The following is a 6733-nucleotide window of genomic DNA, read 5'->3' as shown; positions in this document are numbered from 1 at the left end:
CTCCCCGTCCTCTCCACAGCTCTTCTTTTACTTCCCAGGATCACTCTGAGACTAGGCTCTGGGAGGAAGCCAACATCCTCTGGGAGTTCACCCCCTTTAAAGCATTTAATTCCCACCTTATGTAGGAAACCCCTAATTGCAGGATTTCTCTAGGATGTTTCTTTAAAAGGCATGAGAGACTTATTAGCAACTTTCTTGACAATTTCTTCTAATCGGAAAGAAATTTAAAAGGAAAACACAGGCTTGCTACCAACCAAGTTAGGCTTGCTTGGTTTTTCATGGATGTATTTTGTGTTTAATAAATGATGCTAATAGTTGTAATTTAATAGACCAGCCACATAAGAAATATGGCAGGTCGTGGGTCAAAAGAAGTCAACCATAGGAAGTGGAAATTTTGAATAAGACAATTAATGAGATTCACTGAGTCATAAATATAGTACATCGTGTGAGCTTTTATTCCCAGTGAGAAATAATTTTATAGACTTAATGTTATTGATAGTCCCACATTTCCCTTCCCCTGGGGGAGCATTTCCCAGCCCTTCATCCAAACCTCCCCTTGAAGCGCCCCCCTGCACTCCTTTTCCTAATAGATCCCCAAAGCCCCATTGGAGAATGTCGCAGGGTGAATGGAGAAGCACAGAGCTCCAGCCTAAAAACTGAAATCCCGACCAATACGCTAAGCATCAAAGAGCTGTCAAAACCTTCAGCTGGTATCTAGTGTGGTATGTTTAGGTTTTACGTTGCATTTCAGGGCTTGGCCCCTCCCCTTAGTTCTTGAGGAAGAAGTGAGATTTCCGTGGCATTATTACTCACTTTTTTGTCCCATGGAGAGCAGCGCTCTGGCTGTTCTCATAGAGAGGGGCATGTGTGGGTTCACTCATGTATTTCTTTGCATTTTTCTTCCTGCCAGGCAAGGTGATCTCAAATGAGGCATCTGGTTGCCAAGAAGCGCAGACTGTGAAAGCCAGAACCAACTCTGGAAATCCTCTGCTCACCTCTCAGTTTACAGTGGGGGAGACTGAGGCCCAGAGCAAACTATTTAGTTTTCTCAAGATCTCACCATTGCAGAGAACAGTGAGACTACAAGCCAGGTGATCTGATATCTAAACCAGTGATTTTCCCACTACAGGGAGACTTCATATTAATACTGATTTTTAAAATTTCTCCATCAAGGCTCTCCTCTATTAAAAGGGAATGTATCACTCATCTTGACGTTTTTTGAATGAATGAATGGCCCTGGCTTTCAGAGACAATGCTGTTATTCCTCTGTACTTTTGCTTCTTTAAATTATTTATTTCTTGGTGGTAGTGAGGGGGTAGGGGATAGAGATAAATTAGCCTAATGACAAAATCACAATTAGCTTTTTTCTTTTTTTTTCTTTTTTTTTGGATGCAAGGGTTTATAGCCACGATTGAACACTGAGGGAAAGCTTGGGATAGGGCACGGAGAGATGCTGCCTTGTCTTCAAGCCCTGAATGACACGCAGTAATGCGTTGTTCACTCAGTTGTCAGTCGACACACTTTCGTGAAGCCATTTGGACGTGTCAGCTGTGTAAGGTGCTGGGCATACAGAGCGAAAGTATGTGGTCCCAATCTTCAAGTAGCTGAGAAGCCACAGACCAAGAAATGGTGAATTGGGGGCAGCATGTTCCATGCCGTGATGGAGGTAGGCGTGGGGGCCATGGAAGCACCGAGGAGAGACACCCAACCCAGCAGGCATCAGCCACATCCCTCTCTCAGGGCTTACTCATACGTGCCTGTGTGTCTAGGCCAGAAAATCTATCTACAGAGGTCCAGAGGAAGGAGGAGTTGGCGATGAGGGAAGAGGACTGGGCTGGGCATAGGCACACTATTTACGGCACTATGCTCCTTCCCGAGTAGAGCATGAGTATAGGCTGCTCCCTTCCTTTGCTTGGAATGCTTTTCCCCATTCCTCGGGCTTTAGCCCACCACACCCTCTGCCCAGCTGAGGCAGTGCAGGAATCATCTGCCGTGCTCCCTGAGCCCCCTTAGCTTCTGCGTCACAGCACTCACCACATCAGCCACTGATTCTCTGTGCGACTCACTGCTCAGTGCCAGGCCTCCCTGCGGCAAAGTAAGCTCCATTAATGACAGCAGCACCTGCATTTATTTCCTGAAGACGAGCCCATAGTAGGTGCTCAGTAGGTATTTAGTGAGGCTCAATAGGACTTTACTGCCTTGCTCCTGCCTGCAGCACCTCACAGTCTTTACAGAGACTGTCCAGTGGGCAGCTAAGCAGTAAAGAGGCTTTCAACAGCGCTGTCCCTGGCCTCTCTCCCCTCCAGACTTGGCACAGCATCACATCTTCAAACTGAGGCACGTGTCTGGAGAGGTGGGTCAGGCAGAGAGGGGATGTGTTGGCCTAGGTTTAAAACAGCAACGTAGACATGACTTCAGCAGGCACTGATGACTTGGAAGGACTGAGTCCAGGGCACCGTCTCTGCTGCTGGTGTGGGCACATGGCTGAGCAGGAAAGAAATGCCCATGGGTGGACGGACACAAAGTGATTTTAGACAGGAGCCCTCATGTGACATCCCAAGGACAAGTGCTAAGAATTATACACATGACTTGGTTTCCCCTTGAGCTGTTTCTGCAAAAGCTCTTGGCCAGCAGGAGAGGAGGCTAACTGATTTAACCAGGCTAAATACTATCCCTTAAAGATCCTCTTTAATAAAAGTAAATAATTGGCAAACTGCAGTTCTTTGAGTTATTTGGAACAATTTAATTTCCATACACCTCCTGGCATACCACTGATAACCTCTGCCAAATAACCAACATGTAGATACTTTGCAAAGTGCTTTTACATTCAACACAATTCGACCCTCACAACATTACATATAGGTATTCCCATCATCATATCAGAGCACATCCCCACCCCGCCATCCTCACTCCAGGGCTGCTAGCTTTTTACCATTTTATGTCTGTCCAGAGGTCTACAAAGATGAGGATATTTGCCCATCATCACAGTCAGCAAAGCCAGAACTGGAGCGAAAACAGACCATGTTCTCTGTCACCTGCCAGTCCCCCCTTGCCTGGCTCATGAGGTCCAACATATTCCCAACAGAATCCGTTGATGTTGGAACTCAAAGCATTGTTTTCTGGAAGACAGGCCCGGACATTAACATGTTAGTATGGGGCCAGTCTGATAATTTCTGGCTGGGATCCAAAAAAAGGGAAAGGCTTCCACATAACAAGAGCATTGTGATTAAGCTCTCTTGACCCAGCTGCCCCACAGTAGCCCCGACATTTGGTCTCCCAGCATATGGGGACAGGAGGGTGCAGCTGGACACACAGCCCTGCACTCTGCACTGGCGCGGTGGGGACAGGCTCTGAGGATGTGGACGCCCTGCCGGAGCTGGCTGGGAAGCACATCAGGCAGCCCCGTGGAGGTTCACTGCAGAAGGTGGGCGCACTGGTGAGGGCAGCAGGAGAAACGGGAGGCTGTCATCCCCAGAAGGGGGACCTCGGGGGGAGAACAGGGTCCTGGACACAAAATAAGGATAATAAGGGAGGACGCAAATGAAGTTGCTTATCTCATTTATTTATTTTCCTTCTCCCATTTCCGCTTGTGCTCCTCCAACCACATTCCCCCTCAGCTCTGGCTTCCTGGCCAGGGTCTGGCCAATAACCTCCTACAATAGCTCCTCAACCCCGCTCTGGTCCCAGTAATCTCTTCTCCAGGCTCTGCTGAAGGCCACATTTACCACACACAGGATTTCCGTAAGTGATAACCACAGGGCCTGGTCACCCGGAGCTGTCCCTCCTCTCCTTGCAGGTGGCTATTCACAACAAGGGAAGGATCCTCCTCTCTCCCGAGAATGTGACCCCGTGTCTTCCCTACACCCGGCAACTGAGCCAGGCTCTTGATAAGCAGCACCTCCCTCTCGTGTCCCTCCCTCCTGAACACTGTGGATTGAGACTTTAAGAAAAAACAAACATCTGGACTGTTCTCTACTGGACACTGTCGGTGAGGTGGCCCACGAGGACAGGCAAGAGCTCCAGGAGGGACTGAGGTGAATTTCTGATGTGGCCCTTCACTCACAGATCTCTAGTGCAGGGATTATGGGAAGCATCTCAAATGCCACCTTGCCGGGCCTCTTGGACACACCTCACCCATCCAGCTCCCCACGGTGGCCCTTGGTGGCCATTCTCACAGGGCACATCCCCACCCGCCATGCTCACTCTAGGATAGTAGCTTTTGACTCAAAAAGGTAAGTGCCTCATAGGCTGATGTGTTCTTTGCTTTTTAACATCCAATCGAGATGTAATGCACATTCAGAAAAGTACACAGGTCACAAGCTCACTAAATTTTCACCAAGTGGACACACTTGGGTCATCAAGATCACTGACAGACTGTTTCCCAAGTCCAGAAGTCCTTTCCTACAGCCCAGCCCGGGCACTCCGTCCTCCCACCCAGCCTACCCACGTCCGGCCTTCAGATACCATCCATCAGGCCTGCCTTACGGGGGTTACTTTTAAGAAGTTGGATTCCAGAGAGGCACAACAAAGCCTTTAATTTTTCTTCATCAGTAGTATCTGAGGTTGGGGCAGTTTGCTGAGCCTGATCTAGGTATTCCATTTTATTTTCAGCTGTCAAGATCTTTAACTCCTTAACACCACATGAACTTGAGGAATTTTAGGGAAAGAATTCCCTCAGTGAGGAACACAGCAGTGAGCAGAGTGCCGAGCACGGAGGAAAGTGAGATGAGATCGACAAGACGAGGCATGGTCGGGAGAGGAGGGCTACAAGAATCAGAGGCCTCCAGGACGGACTGCCAAGACAGCAGCAAACCTGAAAACATGCTCAGGTTTTTACCAAAGGGAGAAAAAAAAAAGAGCTCCGACTTCTTCCTGCAGTCTGTAGGGCATCATCATCTCTTTCAGCCGGTCCCTCCATTCGTAGAGACACTATGCTAAGGAAAGCCACACCCTCTACCTCTCCACTCAAGTAAGACCAGCATGGAAAACTCTAGTGTAAGTCGTATGTGTGACTTTCTATTGTGGTAAAATATACATAACAGAAAACTTACTATTGGTGACACTTAGTACGTTCTCAATACTGTAACGACCAACGCCACTATCGAGTTCAGGACATTTTCATCATCACAAAGGAAACCCTGGAGCTATGACACATGATTTTCCATTCTCAGAAGCAGGGTTCTATGTGACAAGGCGGGTAGCAGCCCCTTAACCAGATGTGTGTTTCACAGGCCAAGCACCTGGTCCATCCTTCTCTCCTTGATACGACATTCACAGATGAAATTTTGAATTTTTAGTCACCACATTTAAAAGGTCAAAGAGACAAATAAGAGTAATTCTAATAACTTATTTAGCCCAATATATTCAAACTATTATCATTTTAACATATAATCATTATAAAAATAATTACCGAAACATCCTACACTTTCATTTGTCCTGTCTTTGCAATCTGGTGTGTATTTCATGCAGACAGCACACCTCAAACTGGACTAGCCACATTTCAAGTGCTCAGTGGCCATGTGTGGCTAAGGACTACCATGTTGGACAGCACGGCTTTAACCAATTGGGATGCTATGAACTTCCTAAATTACCTATGTAAAAGGTGATAATTAAACGTACAAAGGTTCTAAGGTTACAGTTTTATTTATATTGTGAACGCATAAGCCCCAACACAAAGAAAACTATAACCACATTTTAGCACTTGGCATGCGGGGGCTTCTTTGTCGTTCTTTTCTACACTGTGGTCACTGTGGCCTGACAAACCTCTGGTCCCATTAGCCATTCTCCAGCAAAGCAGGAGGTTGCACAGGCAAAGCTCAAAACCTGGACTCCCAGCCTGGCATCACGGGAAGCTGCCCTGGCAGTTTTAAGGGTTGTGGTTCATCCTTTCTTTGTGGTCTTGTGGAAGGTGAATCCAGAACAGTCAAACCTTTGCTCATCTGCACCACGTGCCTGTGTTGTCACGCCTCTGCCACAGCCAGCCCCCCTTCCCTCCCTCATGCTGTCTGGCATTCTGGAGGTGTCTGTGCAGACTCTTCCTCAGGGAGTGTTTTAAAGGAGAAATGTCCCTTTCTGAGAGGACTCAAGTAGGAAGTAAGGACAAGGGATAAATTCAGTGTCCTTTCCAAACTTCTTCCAACCTTCAGGTCTTTGGGGCAGCCTGGAGGGTGGTTAACTAGCTTGTGTCTCAGAGCCCTTCCAGGGTGCGAAGACACCGTTCATTCCTCCTCCGCTCGACACAGACACACACAGACACCACACACGCTGCTCCATCTCTAATTCTGCCACACAAAAAGATACCCAAAGGAATAAGAAAACTCACTGGGTAAACACAAAATGCTAAACAGAAGCATATTTATTTGCTCAGAAAGAAGAAAATCCAGCAGAAACCAGACTTGGTATCCAAGAATGCAGAAACATTTTTTTTTTTTAGAAGCTTCATGCCACAATGCCCCAGGTTAGAAAAAAAAAAAAGGACCATTTCATATGTTTATACCAACATCTGATTTAATATTACACAGTTTTGCTTAGTCACAAACCAGAACAAATACTGTTAGATTTATCACATCCTTCTACTCGGAGACTTAAGTAATCACAGTTATTAATAATGGAGCCGTTCCACAGACCAAGGAAAGGCTTTACAATTCTTTGGGACCTAAGATTCCTGAGAGGCAGGTTATTTTCAAGAAGGATTTAAGGTTTTAAAGCTCTCAATGAAGCTCAAAATTCTTCT

This window comes from Otolemur garnettii, unplaced genomic scaffold (genome assembly GCF_000181295.1).
Source record: "Otolemur garnettii isolate 467f Iridium unplaced genomic scaffold, OtoGar3 scaffold00045, whole genome shotgun sequence".
Lineage (NCBI taxonomy): Eukaryota > Metazoa > Chordata > Mammalia > Primates > Galagidae > Otolemur > Otolemur garnettii.
Note: the sequence above shows the minus strand (reverse complement) of the source record.